This window comes from Suricata suricatta, chromosome 6, assembly GCF_006229205.1.
Source record: "Suricata suricatta isolate VVHF042 chromosome 6, meerkat_22Aug2017_6uvM2_HiC, whole genome shotgun sequence".
Lineage (NCBI taxonomy): Eukaryota > Metazoa > Chordata > Mammalia > Carnivora > Herpestidae > Suricata > Suricata suricatta.
In genome coordinates, this window is record NC_043705.1 from 91,124,614 (window position 1) to 91,145,614 (window position 21,001).

Genomic DNA, 21,001 nt, shown 5'->3' on the forward strand with positions numbered 1-21,001 from the left:
ACTCACAGAAAAAATTCCTTCCAGCTTTTGGTTGTCAGAAAGGACTTTCTTTCTATAGAGGAGATGGCTATGTTTTGAACGTTTGTATCTTCCTTTACTTTGGCCACTGGGAAGCTCAGAGTAGAACTCACAGTCTACCTTAAACAGGTCCTTCTGGCAATCCGCACTGTCTTCTGACTTTACCCCAGGCTTCCTGTTAGTGCCTTACCTTACTTTTTTTTTTTACTTTAGTCTCTAGCTCAGTGCCAGGCCCATACTAATTATTAACCACATCCTATTTCCCAAAATCTATTACCAATAGACTACTATTCATATTTTTCTATGAAAATATAAATGTGGGACTTTATTGGAAAATGGCAAGATATAAACGAAGAAACCTTGTTATTGACATTTTCCCCTCTCTCCCTCACTTTATTCCTTCCTCATTGTCTCTCTTCTTAAAACATAGTGAGAGTTCCCTTAAAGTACGATTTATTGTACTTTTACAGCCGAACAGGGAATATTCCTTACCAGCTTGACTGGTGGAAAATTTCCAAGCTGCACAGTTCACTAGTTTATATTACCTAATAGAGAGATAAATAAGCCATGATTCTTCTTAAGGACTGGCTTTTAATTAGATTTTTAATGGATCCTCTTTGACTTTCCCAAGCATAAGTACTGCTGTATTAGTTCATTATTGTGATTAAAAGCGGCTAATAATGATCATAACTAATTTTCCTCAAGTGTTCCAGCCGTTTGCTGCCCTGTGTGTTCATATGAGCTGGCCTAATCCTATCTCTTTTTCTATGCAGTGCACAACAGAGCCACTGTTTTGTGTTGGAGGCAGGAAACCTGCAGACACAGGAATGTGCAGGGGACAGAGAGCACGGTTTCTCAAAGCCATGTCTTTGCGTTTTATGGAGTGCTGCTCAAAACACCCTCCACTACATTCCTCTGACATCAGAGGCCCTAACACAAACTTCACCCAACTGGACTCTTTCCCAGGACTCTAGTTAGGATGTAAGTTGGGAGGCCCAAGCGGCTAGAGATGTGTGAGCTTGAAAATGGCTGCTTCGAGGTTTGGCCACCATATTGGCCATGGGGCTGAGGATTAAAACTCGAGGCCTCCTCCCACTGCCTTGTCAGCTCTATTACCTGAGAAATGTAGATGTGAATGAATTGTCCCTGTAAATGAAGTAGGGAACCCCATGGCCTATGGAGGTAATTAGTCTTCATATATAGAGAGAGTCACTGTGGAAATTTTTGAAAACTCCTAGAAGGGACAAAATAGTGATCACTATTTGTTGTACTATTAATATTGCATGTTTGTTCTTGCCTTTTACAAAGTGTATATTTATCTCTACATCTTTTTTCAGAAATGACATCATATTGTTGCCTTAGCAATATATCATGAACATTTTCCCATGTCATTAAATCATCTTCTGTAAAATTATTGTTTAAGATCTTCAAAGTATGTCATTACATAAATATATCATAATTTAGTAATCTGTGACTATTGTTGGACACTTGAACAATTGCTGAGACTTATTATAAGCAGCATTGCTATTAATAACCTTTTAGAAATATATTTGAACACTACCATGATTTCTTCCTTGGGTGAAAATTTTAGATGCCAGTCAAAGAGAGTGGAGAATTTTTATGATTTTGCTAATATTCTCCAACATGGAGAATGAGCATTTTTATGATTAATATTCTTTTCTAAGTTTCAAGGCACAGAGAATGGTAGTTGACTTAATTTAAGCTTTTGTCCTTCATACAAGTCAGATTGAACCTTTTTTTCATGCATGTGTTGGCTATTTGAATTTATTTTATGGATTGCTTCTTCCTGTCCGTGGCCCATTCTGTGTTATGATGTTAATTTTGGTGTAATTACCATTTAGGGGATTCAGAGTGTCCTACTTTACCAAAAAGTAAGGTAACTCACTGACTGTATCACTTCATGCTTAAGGCCAGGATAGGATCAACTCTGGGTTTGGGATTGGGAAAATATGATACCACTGCAGTCAACTCCAGGAGAGTATACAAAATAAACTACAAAGTACCCAACGATATTTATAAATGCTATCGCCAGGTGATATTTGTGTTATTATAGTTACACCACATCTTAGTTCTGCCTCTGCCATTTACTTGCTTCATGAACTTGGGCCAAGGTCACTTCACCCTTCTGAGCCTATTTCCTCATTTGCCAAATGGGACGATGGCATTTATCTGACAGTTTTCTTTAGTAGCAAATGTGCTAAAGCTTATAAAACACAGCACCTAGCCCAAAGATGGCAGTCATGAAAGACACTATTATTATCATTTAAGTGATTATGCAGAATGATGTCCAATTTTCTTTTGAAACGTCACTTTTGAGTAGTGTTTTAAAAATTTTTGATGAGTATTTTTGATGTAACTGTTGGGGCTGCCCTCACCTCCTTCCCTCTTTGCTGATAGGGTAGGACAGGCAGGGAGAGGTACATGCTGGGTTAGAAAGAAGTTTTCCAGATCCCATGGAATGGGCCCTCTTGGGAGATTTGCAGACATCTCACCTAAGTCCTGACCCATAATGCCATGGGAATAGAAGGATTCCCAGGACCCAAGGGCATCTTGGAGGTTAGTGGGTGATTTGGCCTCCAACTGCCCCAGCAATAAGTGGGATGCCTGATGTGGTCAGGTCAAAGGCCAGGCTAAAAAGAGAACTGCTTTGATGGTCAGTGCCTCCAATTCATTCCCAAGGGACACAGTCTTAGAACTTTCTGGGGATACCAGAGCATTGGCTCAACTTGACAATCACTTCCGAGGAACCACCCAAGTGGAAGGTAATGGATTTATGAGGACTCTGGCATGAACCTTGGGCCCTGCTCTGTGTGATGGCTTTTACAGTATTCATTTGGGATGAAGTAGAGAGACTTTGTTCTACCCTTTTTTATTCTAGCACCCTTTATGATACACTATACACAGTAGCAGTTGTGAAAACTGATGCTGAATGTTTATCTGGTAGTTGAAGAGGAGATTTGACTGTGTTCGAAGCTGGCTGAAGAAAGGCATTAATTTCCCTTCTTAGAACACCTAAGACTCTCTAAGAGAACCTTTTTGAGAATTTGAGGTAATATCGATAATTCCAGCTTTTAACTTCTCCACCAGTACCATATATGACTTGTAACCATGTGACCTTTGTTTCTCTGGGCTTCCATTTCTTCAAGGACAATAGTAATAATTTCCACACCTTTTTTAAAGAAGTTCTGAGAATAAAATTAAATAGTAGGAGTAAAACGTCAAAACTCATAGTATCAAGATGAGCAGTTAGTCTGGGCTGGAGTTTCAAAACTGCCAGGAAGAACCTCTGAGGCTTTTATGTCACCATCTTTAAAATGAAGAGTTTGCACTAGGTAAATCCCTAGAATATAGACGGGACTCTTAGAACTGAGTTAATATTGAAGGAAATCCAGCTTCATAGGACAGAAGATGTTCACAAAGGGAGGAGACTGCCCACCCTTGAACCTGCATTCAGGCAGCAGTAATGCTCAGAATACAACCAGCATTGCATAAAAAGTACATTAGATTTGGCAGCAGAAGATCTGGGTTCAAATCTTGACTGTCACTTCTAGCTGTATAACTAGAAATAAGTCATTTTTCCTCTCTGGCCTCAGTTTCAATCTCTATTTAAAAAAAAAAAAGGAAAGAAAGAAAGAAAAGAAAAGCTTAGGATACCTGCTGGGTTTTTCTAAGTGGAAAATAAGATCATGTGTCCAAAAAGACTTGCATATTATAGGGCCTCGCACATAGTGGGCATTCACTCATGTGACCACCATTGCTATTATTGGACTAAAGCAAAGAAGACAAGTTTTCTGTTTCAACCACCCAAGGAATCCAGAGACAATGGCCAGAACCAAGAAATATTCTACCGGGCAAAGATTGTGTTCTGTCTCCCCGCCTTCCCTTCCCACTTTAGTTAGGGTCCTTCCAGGAAGTCACAGGTGAGTTGTAAGAGTTAAGTTTGGCCTTCAAAAACTCCAAGAAAGTGCATCTGCTTATCTTTTTAAAGGAGAAAAACAATCCTTTTTTTTTTTGACACCAAGCAGAATGAAAAGGTGTTCCTTTTTAATGGGCTGGTTTTGTGCCTTAAACCCTTTCTTTATGAAAATAATTTACCCTTCTAATTACATCACATTAACCAACTACTCCCGGTATAGATTAAAGGACCGCTTTTTCAAATCATTCCATAAATTAAAAGCAGTCCTCCCAGATACATGATTTCATGGATAAATGCTGCATTTGTGTTGTCAGAATTTATGTTGAGAGGAAATGGAGGAAATGTATCCTTAAAGAAATATTTTGCAGCAGTTGTTAACACCTTCCACTCCTGCGCTCCGCTTCTGGTACCGTAATATAAATGTGCAAGCTGTTAGCGTGAGATGAACTTTCCGGAGCTTCAGGGGCCACCTGCCTGCGTGGCTGGCTTGTTATTTAAATTCCCTTTGCATTTCACAGATTTAAATACTGCCAGCGTCCTGATTTATGGTGTCCACATCACACACATATAACTTTCACTTGGATCTCCCTCTTTCTCACACATGAGAGGAAGTCAATTGTGGCCGCAGGTGGAATGGATTGTGGAACTAGTTGTCACTAGCAGGGTGTAAAGACCAGGCGAGAGCATCCAGAAGCCAGCTGGAATGTGGCAGCGTTTGGGAGCCTAGTTCTGACTCTCCTCCTTCCATCAGCCACAAAAGAATTAAGGGATCATGGGAGGACTGAAGGAGCAGAGACATACACTAGAAAAAACTGTGAGGGTTATCATCAGCCCCCGGTACGAAAGAAACCCACAGTCCCTCCTTCCAGAGGTGGATCTCAGGGGATGCCGGGGAGCAGCCCTGTAAAATTAGATTAAACTCATCTAATCTGTGTCAGAATACACAACTGACAATCAAGGTCCTACATCTGGCAACATGCCATGTTGTGGCCCTCCATGCACAGCTGGCTCTGGGGCTCCACTGGCCCTGAGGATTCCAAAACCCCCTCCTCTGGGTATCAGCAGCTGCCAGTGTGCTAACTTGTCCAAGCATCATATTGAAGCTTGGGAGATAATCCAAAACATGTTTTAAAAAAAAGTTCATACAACTAATATTTCCATTCTGAAATGTAAAGGAACATCTTAGCAAAGGCTTGATTTTGAAGAGGTTTATACACATGCACACACACAGACCCTTTATGAAGCTCTTGTTAATCTTCCTGGTCCTTCTTCTCACTCATAGCTAAAGGTTTTTCTCCCTCTGGCTATGTTGAGAATGTCTCTATATGGGTAAGGCAGGAAGGGCACATTTAATGGTAAAATGGTCTCAACAACAACACCTTACAGAGCGTGACTTTCTGTCAAGGGGATTCACAGGTGACAAAAACTCACAAACAGGGCCTCTGCTCTGTATCTTGGGGAGAGACAGACTGTAAGAACCAAATACATGAATAAATGAAATAATTTCAAAAAAGCATAAAATGATTAGAAAACAGTAGGATAACATAATTGTGACTTATGGCAAGGGCAAGAAGAAGGGGCCAGACTTGACAAGGGGTAGAAAGGAGGCAAGGAGTTGTGAGGATACAATGAGTAGAGGAGGGGTGGAGACAGAAAAAATTAGAGAGAGAGAGGAGTGGCCAGATGGTATAGGATCAAGGTGTGGACTTGAAGATGTGAGTGCTTGTCTACATCATGAAGGCAAAGGAAAGGATGAGGCAGTTACCAAAGTTTTTCCCTAGACATCTGTATAGACTCAGTGAGTAGGAATGTGATTCCTAAAACTTTAGTGAAAGCTGAACAAATTGGCTGGGTTTATATTCCAGCAATAAGGATTCTGCCAAGAAGGATGACTGGCAAATGTCAAATGAAAAGTCTGGAGTTGTTTCTGGGGTGATCTAGAGTCTAAATGTCTCCAAAGTAGAGGGATAGACTCAGTCTCCCTGGGCACCTTCCTGACTCCAGAGGGTGGAGGGTAGAGGTGGAGAAGGATTCTATCATCATGACACTGGTCTGAAGCTAGAGAGAAGGGAGGATGTTTCTTGGGGCATAAGTCATGATCTTTAGATGAATGATATTCCAGCATCTTCCCAGGAAGGACTGGCAGCATCTCACCGATGCTTGCTTTCAAGTCTTCCTAGTCCACACATCAGGGTTCCTTGTTCCAGTGTCCGTGACTGATGTGACAGAAATGAAGTCAGTCTTGGCCTTCCCAGCTTCTGTTTGGGACTCTGTTAGAGCTCTGTTGTAAGGTCAGATGGAGACGGGACAGGGAACCAAAGGCTGCATAGGAGTGTCTCTCCATCTGCCCTCACATGTGTGCTTCACAGGATATTCTCTGTAGCCGGGACTATAGGGTGTACAGTAGAGAGCCGAATGGTTAGGTAAGTGGGCCTCTAAGTTACAGGTGAGGGGAGAATTACACAGAATGGATAGAGACCTGAGGGCAGGCAGACTGGAGTTCAGCCCAACACATTTCACCGGTCACCATCCAATCACACGTATAGCATATGGACATCATCAGTTCAGAGCCTTTCTCTCCTTGGCTTCATGGACCAAACTGCTGAGAAACTCCTGTGAAGACACCACTGAAGCCACACACAGCCTCCACCCCATCGTAAACAAGCATTCTCCTTTCTGAGCTAAACTTAAAATCCCTCTAAGTCATCCAGGAGGGAAACAATGGGAAAATAAAAGTTTTTTCAGCTTATTGAATATTTATTCTAGACACCGTGCTCAGGAATTCCCTCATTGAATACTCACAGCATTCCAGTGAGGTAGATTCTACTATCCCATTTGCAGATGAAGAAACTGAGATGTAGAGAGTTTGCAAATTGTCCAAGCTTAGGAAGTGACTGTGTAAGACTTAAGTTCAGGTGTCTGTGACCCCACAGTCCATTTGGGCACCACTGCAATTCCCATTTAAGGGAGACAAGTGGTTTATCATAAGCAAGCAGGTGGAGGGTCCCAATGGCACCTGGACAGCATCTGGATTTTTAGTCCAGGCCTCACAGGTCAGACCCAGACAGGATCAGTGCCTCTTACAGCCTTGGGGGGCACTGCTTTCATTGTGTCTTTGGAGGCTCTTCTCTGCATGCAGCGGAGCTTCTATTCAACCACAGACTGGAACCGCACCAAGTAGCAGGGGACAGAGCTGCATTGTGTGGTGCAGAAGAGAGCAGGAGACACGCAGAGTCCTGATCCAGGATGCTCAGGCTGCAGTTATACCCAAGGTGGTGGTGACATAAGGCCATATGCAAACCTAGAGATACTCACACACCTGTAGGATTGGGCAGGTCACATAAGGGACAGAAGCCAGCCAAATGCTGCCAGCTCTCACCTGTTGGGCCCTGCGGTAATGCATGACCAGTATAGTCAGGTCTCTTAATTGTGTTTTAAGTCAGGCTAAGAATTTGGATTTTTAATTTTTTTTAATGTTTTATTTATTTTTGAGAGAGAGAGAGCATGAGCAGGGGAGGGTCAGAGAGAGAGGGAGACACAGAACCAGAAGGCAGGGTCCAGGCTCTGAGCTAGCTGTCAGCACAGATCCCGATACGGGGTTTGAAACCACAAACTGAGATCATGACCTGATCCTAAGTCGGACGCTTAACTGACTGAGCCACCCAGGCGCCCCAGAATTTTGATTTCTAAAGGTGAAATCTCCCATCTTTAAAATATTGGCAGTAATTTTAAAAATTGTTTTTAATGTTGTGCTGTGCATACTAAGCATGTGTGTGGGCTGAAGGAGGCCCAGGAACTGCCCATTTTCTTCAGTATAGTGGGGGGATCTGAGTGTACCGCTTTGGGATGGACTGTACTAGGTTCAAATCCCTACCCTTCTACTTCCTGGAAGTGCCACTTATATATATGACTTGACATCTCGATCAAATGCCACCCTGCAGGCTTCCTGTAAGATTAAATGGATAGTGAAATGCCTGGCTATTGAAATTTCACGTCCAGTGACTGTCAGGTTGTAAGTGCTTAACAAATGTTGTGATTGTTATCCCTGTTGTCAAGTAGGTGTCCAGGGGGAGCTGCCTGACTCTGCTCCTAGGAAGCAGGACAGGGGCTTTTATTATATTGTGTCCTTCAAGGAATCTCTGTGGTCCTCCAGAGCTGGAGAAATGGCAACTTTCTATTTGCCAGGAGGATTCTGACAGTGAGTTCCCTACCAAGAAGGTAAAGGATGCCATGAGCTTGTGATCAGTGGGCCAAAACCAAGTGCTCTCAGGGCTTGTGCCTTAAAATGAACTCTCTTATTCAAGATTTCTCACAAGATTTCTCTCGTGGCAAACTCCCCAGCACCTGTGTTCCTCACTCTACACTGCAGCATCCTCACTGTGTTTGGTCTGTGCAAAGGGACCTGAGATGGAGGCTTGCTGGCATGAATATTCCAGAAGCTCTTCCTTGTCCCACCTTCTGGAGCAGCAGAGAGTCCTTCTCTGGGGAGATGCACTTTCTGAACCTGAGATCATCCTACTCTCTCCTCTGGGTGCAGCGTACTGTCTGAATCTCATAAAAGAAGTGAGAGATAGAGGGCTCCCTCACCAACGTCAAGTGGTATGTGTCACCAGAGTGGGAAACAGACTGATACATTGTTGCAACCCAGAGAAAGCCAAGTTGCTCCACAGCCTATCCCAGCATAGCGAAACCTTCAGACAGAATCACAAACCAGCATCCCAAAAGAATGACCCAGGATCTCAATCTTAAAACAGTTTCTCCAAAGTTACAGCACAGAATTGCATTCATGTCACACAATAGAATTTCTGTGAATTCTCTCCATATCTCACATGTCAGGCAGCTGCCACCTGCTCCCCAGTTCCCCCCAAACGTTCTTCCAAATGTTGCCTGAGCTGTTCTGGCCTCCTTGACCTGCTTTCTTACCTTTCAGATCTAATTTCTTCTTAACTCTGCCTTCCCACGTGACTCAGGCTCACCTGCCTGGCCTCCCCTGGTCTGTGCCCCTGGCTGGAACCCCAGTAAAAGCAGCAGGCAACAAAAAGGTCTGCACGTGAGTGCTGCTGGGGAGGAAGGCGGCGAGTACATATGAACTCACATTTGGCCTCATCACAGTAATAGAGTGGATGTCACCGGCTCGGGAAGAAGCCATCTGAGAGACAGCTCTTTTAACAGGCAGAATGTTTGAGAAGCAGTGTGAGTAGTAGACTTTTCATGTATGAACAGGGCAGTCCCTACATCTGCAATAATACTCCTCTCATTTGACACTGAAGGAAATTCCACTCTTTATTCCTCATGAAATGGGGCTGATCTTTTGATTTGCTACACAGTGAGGCAACCAACCAGGTAACTTATGTTCTGTAGCCAATCTGATCATGATCCCAAACTCTCATCCTGCTGAAAGGGGAGGGGGAAATCCCCCACCTTTCCAATGGAAAGAGAAGGCATATCTTTTTGCTTAAATAGTTTCATGCGGGCGTAGAGGGAAATGTAAGCCTTTCTAATGGCAGAGGTGGACACAAGATCCTTGGTCCATGTGCTGGCCCCATCCTGGGCATCCAGCATCCATTGCTGGAGTCCACAGGTGATGAAACTTGAGGTCTCTTCTCTGCGCACAGTGGGGAGTCTTGACGACTCATCCCACCCCACTTCGGAAGCTGGGCCCCACCTACCTTCTGCATCTTCTCTGTGGCTCAGACATGTTTTCCTTCCAGCCCCTGATGTACTCCTCTCTTGGCTTCTGCTAAGCAATCCTTTTATCCTTCACATGATAACCTCGTAATGGACCCACCAGTTCCCTCAGCCACCTTCCACCCTCCATCCCCATGGAGGACACTTTTCATTTTTCCACTCTCAAAACTGTATTTCTGCCTAAGCCCACCATATTAGCTTTCCAGGCTTTGCTAGTGCCATGCTGGTGCCAGGGCACTTGGAAAGGCAGTCTCCCCCTGGAAAAGGGAAGACAGGGTAGGGCCCCATTGAGTTTAGGCTCTCCCCAGTCTAGCTCAGGTAACTGTTCTCGACCTGTCCTCCAGGCCTCAGTTCAGTGATCTTTGCCAAGTACCCTCAAGGCTTGGCCCCTCTGAAGTTCTCCCATCTTGTCCAAAAGAGCATTCTTTTCTTTTCCTGATTGAAAGAAACTCATCATTATACTGTACCATCATTCTCACCTTCCCTGGGTTATTGGTGGTAGCTGTTCTTTTCTTACCTGGAATATGAAACCTCAGTGTGGCTCTTTTTCCTGTTTACTAGAAAAGGGGAAATAGATCAGGAAATATTTTTTAAATATCAACACCATTTTACTTATAACATGCTTGCTTTTGTCATAATGAAGACAGATATGGTAGATAACATTTTCCTATTTTCCAGTTGAGTAAACTGAGGCCCTGAGAAGTTAAGAGACCTTCCAGAGTCATACAGCTTGTTGCTGGCACAGCTGGGAAGAGCACATGGATATTTGGACTCTGGGCTGACTGCCCCTTCTGTGACATTGCACCGCTTCCCCTACTCGGCACCCGACTCCCTCGTGAGGTTGTGGAGTCAGCCACGGGGCACTGTCAGCTCCAACAATCTGTTCCCCTGTCCCTTAAAATGATTATAAAGTGGAAACCATTAAATCAGCAGCCATAAGAACGGCAGGAATTCTCCCTTAAATAGGCACAAATCCTGGAAGCCAGCAGTTAATGCTGAAGTCACTGTGAGCTTCATTTAATCTTTTTTTTAAAGAGATTGCCAGCTATGAATGTCTGGGAGGTGGCCAACGATCTGTTGTAAGCACTTAATAATTTGTAAGACAAACCCCTGTATTGATGGCAATGTGATGTTGAAATCACTCAACAAAGGGCATTGAAAAGACAAATCAATTATCCCTGGGTCTCTCCAAAGGTGGTTTGGGACAGCGGCACATGGATATGTAAGTATGTGTAAACATATATTTAATGGATTGCAGAAGGAATAAAAACTGGAATAATAATTGAGGAATCTTTTGGGTTCTCCTTCTTTGTTGGGAAACCAAGAATCCACAAGGCCCCTGAATTAAGTCAAAGCCCTCTCCTTATCCTCATGGTTTAGGAGGAAGTGAGGCTCCCTCTGCCCACAGCAAGGAAGTTGGAGGCTGCTCAGACCCTGTTCTGCACAGTACTCTTAACACAGGAAGAAAAGATGGGACATCCTGCTCCATTGTCTCCTCCAAGCCCCCTACAGCTCCTACCTGGAATTCTGTGAAAACTGCCTAACAAGCCTCTACTCTGTCCTGTATAATCCATATCTATGGAGAAGCCAGAACAGCCTTTTAAGAACCAAGGTCTGATCATGTGCTGCTCAAGCACACTTCCACTGGTGGCCCGTTGTATCTAGAATGAAATCCCTGCTTTGTCCTATGGCCAATAAAGCCCTACATGTTTTGACCATTGCCTACTTCTCTGACTTCTTCCCATACTTATGCCTAGCACCCTCCCTAAGCCGAAGCCTCTTCTGGCCTTCTGGCTCTGACCTGAACAAGTCAGAATGTCCTTTGGCTTGAATGACCAGCTTTTGTCCTGGCACATTATTCAAGTCTAATTTCAAATATTATTTCCCCTTTGAGGCAAAAGAGGTTATGCTGTTTTATTTCTTTTACCACAAATTTTTATCTGAAAACTTATTGGAGTCAATTATTCATCTGCCTACAATGGAAGGTTCCAGAAAGCAAAGAGTTTTTCTGTCCAGTACCTAGGGTGCTATTTGGCTTATGGTTGGCATCCTTAGGAATCTTGATTGACTCGACTGATTTATTTCTCCCCTTACCTGACATTCTCCTTTACCAGTTGAGAAACTACCAATACCAGTTGAGAAGGTTTCCAGAAATTCAGTTACTCGTTTTTTAAAATTTATTTCCTCAACAAACATTCACCAATTCCCTACTGTTTGCCAGCCTGTATGCCAGGCAGTGGGTGGTCTCAAAGAAATCAAGATCTAGAAAACTCCATGATATTTGTTCAATATGATGCCAAATATAACAAAGATGCACACCATGTTCTCAGAAAATGGACTCCTAGGTGAGGGCTTTCAGAGAAGGGATTTCAGAAGGAGATAAACCTTGAATTATACCTTGGAGGATCTATGGGAGTTAGGCAAACAAAGGGTGGAAGCATTCTAAACAGAGCATAAGAAACTATAAGACGTCCCTCCATATGGCTGGAGTCAATGATGCTCTTGAAGGAGAAGCAGGAACTAGGGAGGCAGATAGGGGCCAGATTAGAAAGGACCTTTATAAGAGTAAGGAGTTTGGACTTGATCTTGAAACTATAAACTTTTAGAAAATCTCTTTAGCCCCAGTGGAGAGGATGTGTCTGTCAGAGGAGGAAGATATTAAATCTTGAGAGACCCTGTGGGCCTGGATTCAGGGAGTGTAATCGTTTCCTAGAGCTGCTGTAACAAATTACCACAAACTGGATGGCTTAAAACAGAAATTTATTCTCTCACAGTTCTGGAGGACAAAGGTCCAAAGTCAAGGTGTTGGTAGGTCATGTTCCCTCCGAACTCTCTAGGAGAAGGTCCTTCCTTGGCTCTCCCAACTTCTGGTGGCCCCAGGTGTGCTTTGGCTTATGGCAGCATCACCCCAATCTCTGTCTCTGTCCTCACATGGCTGTCTTCTCTTCATATGTCCTTGTCTCTAGATGGCATTTCCCTCCTCTTACACAAGAACACCAGTCATGTTGGACTGAGGTCCACATTAATGACCTCGTCTCAATTCTATCTCAAAGGTCCCATTTCGAAGCAAAGCACATTCACAGGAACTGTGGTGTCTTAGTCCTTTCAGATTGTTTTACCAAAATCCCACAAACTGGGTGGCTTATGAACAGCAGAAATTTATTTCTAACAGTTCCAAATGCTGGGAAATCCAAGATCAAAGCACTGGCATATTCAGTGTCTGGTGAGAACCCTCCTCCAGATTTCAGACTGCTGACTTTTCATTGTATCCTCCATGGTGGAAAAAGGGCTAAGGAGTTCCGGGGGGCCTCTTTTATAAGAGTGTTAATCCCATTCATGTGGGCTTCACCCTCATGGCCTAAGAACCTCCCAAAGGCCCCTCTTCCTATTACTATCACATTGGGCATTAGGTTTCAACATATGATTTTTACAGAAGAGCACAAATATTTGATCCATAGCAAAGGAGTTTGGATTTCAATATATCTTTGGGGGGACATAATTTAACCCAAAACAGGAGTAAATGGAAGGAAGGGCAAGATTCCAGAGTTGAATAGAAATGGATTCAATACGTCTTAGAAGCCAAACGAATATGAAAGTTAGAAAGAGAGGTGGTAACCTAGAAAGATTCCCACGATTTTTGGTTTACGCGATTAGGTGGAGTGTGGAGCCATACATTAAAATACAGAATATATTATACAGTGTGTAGAACACAAGATCCCTGTTTTTCTTCTTCAAATATTTAGCCCATTATCCAATGTAATCTTAGTAGCCCAAAGGCCTTTCCTAGAGAGGAAGAAGTGCCCCCCCCAAAAAGGTAACTGCATGAGTAAGGCAAGAAGGAATGTTACCTTTCTCAAAATTAAGATCAGAAGCTAAAATGGAAATCAAATTACTGAATTCAGGTGATTTCTTAAAAACTAGAGCCACAGACACAACCTGGGTTTTCCTTCTATAGGAAAAGGAAGAAGCCTGTTTTCCCAGCCTAATCTATTGACCCTTCATTTATTCGGGAGCCAAGTGGACATCAATAGTGTCTTGTTTGGTCGGGAAACCTTAGGGAAGGGAGGCCAACTCTTAGTCCAGAGTTTGCTTGAGAAGAGCATTCACATGCACAGGAAATAGCAGACTCTACAGGTATGGCACCTTTTGCTTTGGCCTCAGTCATTTTGTTCTGACATGGTTCATCCAGTGCCTGTTGCCAAGCCTCTTTGATGTCCAAACCAAACACAGCCCTCTTTCCCATGGGCATCTGTGCCTTTTAGCATGTGTACCTGGAGGTGGTTGTTCTGTGCAACATCTGTCTATGCTTTGAAACAGAGTGGGGCAGAGGTAGGTGGGTGATCCCCATGAAAAGTCTGATTGAATTTGTAGACACCAGACAGAGGCGATGATGCAGTGTTTCAGCAGTGGTCTGAGAGGAAGCTTGGATGGTGTGGAATGAAATCCACCTTCCTTCTACTTAGAACCCAGTTCAATCTTGGAAGACCTCAACAGTGTGATGGCTTATTGGGACTGAGACATTACCGGGTCAAGGCCAAAGGGGCTGTGACCTACCACATTATACAGATTGTTGACAGACGGGCTTACTGGCCTTCACACTCTGTATTCTTCTGGACATTTTCCCTCCCTCTTATTCTTCTGACAGTTGGAAAGTCTTGTTTGGTTTAGCTGGCCTTGACAAGCTTTCTGTTGCCTAAGGCCGGGAAACCACCTCTGCTCTTAATCTGACCCAGCTAATTGGCCCTGAAGAAGTAAATTATGTAGAAAGAAGAGCTGTCTGTGACTCTTGCCACATATATCACCTAAGTATAAGAGACACAAAGAGTGACCACAGCCTTCTTATAAATCTATTATGGCCTCTTGACCTCTGAGCAATAATAAATAGTATTCTTGCAAGCTGTCCTGAAGATATGAAGACGTTTTGTTGAGAACATCTGGCATTCATTGACTCAGGAAAAGGAAGAAAAAAAATCACAAGCCCTGGGACAGAATTTCATTTTCTTTTCATGTTGCCATGTGGGTGAAGGAACCCTCTCTGTCTTTAAGCAAATGTGCGTGGGGGGAGAAGGGGGGAGGATGGTGGTGGTATGTGAGCTCCCTTTCAAGTTTTAAAGGGGGCATAAAAATGCACATGCATTTTTGTGAAGAAGTTCTCTGGCTGGGGAGCATCTTTTTGAAGGGGGCTGGGGATGTCCGGTTATTGTAACTTGCTGTCATGTCAGTATGTCTTCTTTCCTTCTGCTCCTGTGAAGTTTTCTCTATGCTGATCTCCTGAGAGACCTGTGTCACAGACTACGGATTCTGTAGGTTTGTCAGGGGACACCAGAGTGTGCAAGCTTGAAATGGACAAGAACCCAGAGGGCTAGTGTGCATGCTCCCTCTCTTTCTACCTCCCTCCCTCCCTCCCTTCCTCCCTCCCTCCCTCTCTCTCTCTCTCTCTTTCCAGTTCTGTAGAACAACCTGGCTCTTCAGCTCAAAACCAACAAATTTAGATTCCCCTTGGAATGCGGTAGAAGTTCACTTCTGAAGCCTGGATTTGCCTCTTTTCCCACCGGATAAGCATATGCTTTCCTTCCCCCACACAAAAGTTGGCCTCTCTTTGATCAGTGAGTTTAAATCAGAATAGGTCTTAGGTAGCCAAAGTGGCTTAAAATGTTAGCAAACAGTGGGATCCCTTTTAATTTTTAAAGGGAACTCTAATTCTACCCTTTATGACTTGCTTAATTATCCTGGGCCCCTGAACAGCTGTCTATTGATTCCAATTAACATGATTGACATCTCCTCTGGAAGGTAAAAGCTAATCAACTACAGGGTCCCCCACTGAGAATTCATTTCCTTCTTGGAGTCACTCCTTGGCAGGAGGAAACTTAAATAGAGAATTGAGATTCGGCACCCATAGCTCTGATTTACTCTTTTATATACAGTCCCACAGTGTTTTGTGCAGGGGAAGAAAAAAAAGGCTAGAAATAAAAAACAAAAAATGGCAATTTATTTTTGAATCAAACTAGTGTTAATTCTGTTGGCTTTCCTTTTCCTTCTTTTCTATTTTTTATGAATCTAAATTGATACCTTGGATTTTGATTTCCTTTTCCTTTCCAGTTCTGAAGGACCCACAAAATCTACTCTTGATTACTTCTGACAAGTTCAGAAGTTGACATGGTACAATCATATCCCAGTTTTCCATCTTTTGGATGCAGATCTTGATGGTTTTCTGCTGATAGTCTCAGATTAAAAACAAAAAGCAAATCAGAGAGGTTATGTTAGATAACAAATCAAGCTCTATAAAGATAGCAGAGGGCTGAATGATGTTGAACCTAAATATGAAACAAAACAAGTAAAGCCAACAAATTCATTCAACACATATTTCTTTCTATTATGTGCCAGGTACATGGAAGCTTCTAGAAGGGGTGGGTGTGATCTGACTGTGATACCTGTGGCATCCCCTTCCCCTCCATGTGTATTTCTTCTTGTCAGAAAGGAAATCTAAGTGTTATAGTTGGCAGCAAGCTCAATGTGAACAGTATTATATGGTTGCAAAAAAAAAAAAAGTGCTATTATAAGCTTCAGAGTATCCAGTTCAAAGGGGGCAGTGGTTAGGCAAATCCTCACATTGATCGGCATTTTATTTGACTATAAATTTCATTAGAGCAGACACAGTGTTGGTCTGGCTGATCACTGCATTCCAATAGCTGAGCACAGTGCTTGGCATGTCACAGATACTGAATGGAGATTTGTTGAATGAATGAATGAATTAATTAATTAATTCTCTGGGCACAGACCCAATAATTTCAAAGAAACGTGGGCCAACTTTGTGCTCAGAAAACTGGGCAGAGAGAATGATTATTGTATGGAGGGACAGACAGATGGATGGATAGACTGGATAAGGTGAGATTAGAGGAAAATGAGATGAGATTTTGTTTTGGGCAAACAACATAGGCTAACGACAATGCTCAGTGTTTACTCTGAAGAAAGAGTTAGTGGACTGAGGATTTGTACATAAGGAGATCTAGCCCTGCATCGAGTGCCCCTCCTTCAGTTGGCTTAGGTAAATAAGCGAGAAGAATGGCACAGGAGCCCTTGACAGCCAGCATCATGGTCCAGCAAACCCAGGCCTGCTGCTATGTTAATTTCACTCTACTGACTGGAGAAAGTACTCTCTGACACACCCCTTCTCTTTTTCTATCATTCTGGAGCCATCTCATTTACTCAAAGGAGAAATAGGGAGGAAGGAGACAGCCAAGAAAGAATAAATGGCTCAACTATGCTGGGAAACCAGTGTCTAAGTCTGATTTTGCAGACTGCCACCTCCCTGGTACAGATGAAACAATTGTAGCAGTATTTCTTGACCAAAATGGAACCAATAACAAGCAAAAACAATACCACAAACCCACCCTGGGAGCTGCAGAACACTTTGATTTTGTTTGTCTTTCACCCATTTCTGAATGTAGGTTGCATCTAACAGATTCAGGTATATTGGCTATCATTTGTCAACCCCAAATGCCAGTTTCTATGTCTTAATGTCACTTCCTTTTACTATGACAATAAATCTTCAGACAGTGAGAAACTTCCTAGCTTCCTGCAGGGATCCAAAGCCCTAGACCAGACTTCCTGGAGGGAAGCAAGTACTTCTGATGCTTCCATTTAAAGCACTCTGTATATTATTTTACTTATATTTGATTTCATACTTTTTTTGCATATTAGGGCCAATATTTTTTTTCCAACTCCAAACCCTTGCCTATACCTTGAGAAAGCTTCTGTGATGCAGATGTTGACAAACATGTAAAATGACTTCGCCTGCCATAGCCATCCCCAGTGGCCTCTGACAGGCGGTTGGCTTCATGAGACACCTGCCTGACTGTTGTCTCTGGTGAAGCTGGGTTTTCAGTTATCCACTGAAGGTCCAGCGCTATGCTGGTCATGATGTTCATTGACTCCCAAGGGCCCCAAGCTCTGGCCTGTTCTTTGCTCAGTCTAATCTGGAACTCTACATTTTAAGAACAGTATCTTAATTAAATGGAGGATTTTTCTGAGCAGCTGAACTGGTGGGGCAAGGGAGCTGGGTTTCCCTTACCAGATTGTGATTCTTTCCAGAGGAATCCCATGCCCCCTGCAGAGATGAGGTAGAGGCAGTCACTATAACAACTGAATGTGGCTATTATTATCTGAAGCAAAAATGCTATGGCATTTAATGTGCATTACTGTTATTCAGATCTGGAACTCAGAACCTGTATCTGACTTTGCTTTTTGTACTCAGAGACTCAAAAATACAATGTTGAGTCCTTGGCAGCAACACTGGAGGAAGTCTGTAGGCAAGGTAAATAATTCTTGCCTCAAACAACCATATCTGTGATGAAGTTTGAATCTGTTAAGCCTGGTTAATAAAATCCTTCTCCTTTTCATTGTCTCACCTCATCTGTCACCCCAGCTGGACTACCAGCTTCACCAAGGCAGAGAGTATTTTACAGCTTGGAGAGCTGTATTCAGTAGAAGATCACTAAGGACAGTAATAAGGAATAATATTAAAAATTGTCATTCATTGAATGCTTACCAAATGCCTGGTTCCATTATGGGAATGTTTTACACCTTATCACGTTAGTCAAAGGTTAAGGCAACTCCATAAAGCAGCTGATGATTCTCTGTTTAAGAATAAGGAAACTGAGCCTTTGAGAAGTTAGGGGTGCTGAGAGACCACCATGAACAGAGGTGAATATTTAAACCTTATCTGCTGCAAAATCTGTACTTTGAGTCCTCTCAGCTTCTCCTTTCTGGCTTGAATTTCATTCACAGGACATTGAAAAAAGAACAAAATGAATTTTAGAGAGAATATGCAGATCTTGAGAGCAGTGAATTTGACATTTCATTCATTTTGTTTCCTTCTTTCCTTTCCTCCTTATACAACCACTTACTAGACATTGTGCTAAGCTGACTGTAACCTGGCCTGTCTCTCAAGTCGCTGGTCACCTAGAAGAGCATGTGACAACACAGTGCATGCTTGTGGCAGAGTGGGCTGAGGACCTTGGTAGAACCACCCCACATTTGCTATAGCACAGGATAAATAGCAGCCACAGAATGGGGGGTGTAGTGAGTATCCCCACAAAGGAGGAGACAGCATTGTATGGGAAGGCCTGGAAGCAGGAAAACACACAACATATTCAGAGAGGCAGCAAATCCAGGGGAACATGATTAGACCAAATGGATTGAAGGAGCTATCATGGAAGATGATGGTCATAATACTAAATGGAAAGGTAATTCAGAGCCATACTGTGGACACCTTTGGAGGATGCTAGAGGCAGAGACCCCAGTAAAGATGGTTGCAGTGGTATTAGGACAGAAGATATCCAAGATGAGGTAAAGGGTTGGATTCAAAAGACATTTCAGTTGTAAAATCCATAGGGCTTAGAAATATATTTGAAAAGTGGGAGAGGGGTACAGGAGAAAATGAATCTGAGGGCTTCAGCTAAAGCAATAGGATGGATGGGGAGAAGCACTGTCAACCAGTAAGAGGATGAAGAAGTGGCTTGACGTGGTGGCCAGGGAGTCATCATGAGTGCAATTTTGGACATGTTGAGTTTGAGATGCCTGCTGGACATCTAGGTAGAGAAGGGTTTTTTGTGTGTGGGGGGGGTTGTTGTTTTTGTTTTTGTTTTTTTGCAGTCTACAAATAGAACTTGAATCCTCCTTAAAGAAGTGAAGTTTCCAGTAAAAATAATATCAGCATTATTGTATCTTGACAGTGGCTGGGGTAGGCGTCCTGTGGCAAAGACCAGAATATAAAAAGCAAATGGTGTTTTTGGCAGTCCGGGACAGGCATCCAGCTGCTAAGTAGGGGTTTAGGCCTCGAGAGGGAGCCAGAGGGTTGAGGAAGGATGGAGAATAGGTGGGGGGCAGGCAAATTATCTCTAAGAAGAAATCACTTTTGTTTTTAATTTTACACACATGGGGCTCATAATACTTGCAAGAACAGGGCTTAGTGATGGAGAGAGATGGAGAGATAAGAATGAGCCTCCCTTCCCAAGAGGCTGGTGGGGGTAGGAGCACTGTTGTTTTCCTCTGGACAGATTCTGGTGCTCACAAGAATGGGTTTTTGGTAAAGAGGGAGAAGAAAGTGATGCCCAGCCTTCTCATGGCTTTCTTCATGCTTTCATAAATGTGCAGTGCACCTCTCAGCCCTGCTCTGCCCAGACCATACCCGGGAGATTGTGGGTCTGGAGAAGCTTCAAATACACAAAAGAGATTATTTCTCTCTCTTGTGCCTTATTTTTACCTACTTACCTAGTTACTTTAAAGCAGTGTCAAAGGGAACCAGTATCTTCTGCAGTGTATCAGATTCTGGGAGCCTCACCTCCCTTCTTGTATTAATTTAGGAATGTTTCATTTCTGCAAAAAATGGTGCTGTGATCTTTGCTTTTCTATGCAAGCCTTTCATCTGGCTCTCACAATGTGCTGTACAGATGTTCCACTGCCAGACCCTGGTGCCCCCTAATTTGCTGTGAGATCCCTGGCTAGTTACAGTCCCTCTAGGCAATACCTTTACCTGTAGCTAAGCACACAAATAGGACACCTTAGTGGGGGGAAGGGATCTCCCTCCACATACTGCCTTCTGCTTCTTTGCCTTTGCGCATCAAACTCTTCCTATACTCTGCCTTCTCTATTCAGGCTATACAGCTCCTTCTCAAGTTATGTTCATTCGTTAATTCAATATGTTTATATTGAGTGACATACTAAGTATTGTACTTGTGTGTCCCTCAGGATATAGCCACGGACAAACACAGTCAATCCCTGCATCTAGGAGCTCATAGTAGAGTGGGGGAGATGATAGAAAAGTGAGCATAAATTTACATACCTTAGGTATGTAGATGCTAAGGTGGGGGTAATTGCAGGCTGCAATGGGAGCACAGAATATGGGCCCCTCACCATGGTCAAACAGAAAATGCTTCCTATAGGAAGTTAAGACCTGGCTTGCTATTGGCTGGATCCTGAATCCTCTACTATTTACAAGTTGTATTACTTTAGGCAAATCACTTAATAACTCTGTGCCTTTATAATATGATAATTTGAATTTAAAACTTAGTAAAGTAACCATCACATAGTAAATGCTTAATGAATACACTTCATTTACTCAGTAAATTCCCATTGAGTACCTACTGTGTGCTAGGCAGTGTTCTTGAAGGTATGGAGAGGTATGCCCAGGTCTTAGAAAATCAGTTCTTCTAGGAAGTAGATTCTTCATCTCAAACCATTTTATTTTACATAGACCGTATCTGGAGAAAGTCTTAGAAGTGATATTAATGGAAGTTCCCTTTTGCTGCCTGTCAGGAGGCAATCGAGAGGCCTTTCCTAGGAGTGAGGAACAGCCCA

General features: G+C 43.0%; 1 protein-coding gene and 1 long non-coding RNA gene across 2 annotated transcripts in view; both read left to right on the plus strand.

Annotated features, from left to right (window-relative positions):
• Positions 1–11,338, plus strand: part of LOC115294855 — a 50,034-nt gene extending 38,696 nt beyond the window's left edge. The window contains exon 3 of the long non-coding RNA XR_003910188.1: positions 11,024–11,338. This is a non-coding gene — a long non-coding RNA (uncharacterized LOC115294855). The remainder of the gene's footprint in view (positions 1–11,023) is intronic.
• SLIT3 (slit guidance ligand 3) overlaps positions 1–21,001 on the plus strand; it is a 593,860-nt gene that overhangs the window by 224,596 nt on the left and 348,263 nt on the right. The window lies entirely within an intron of this gene.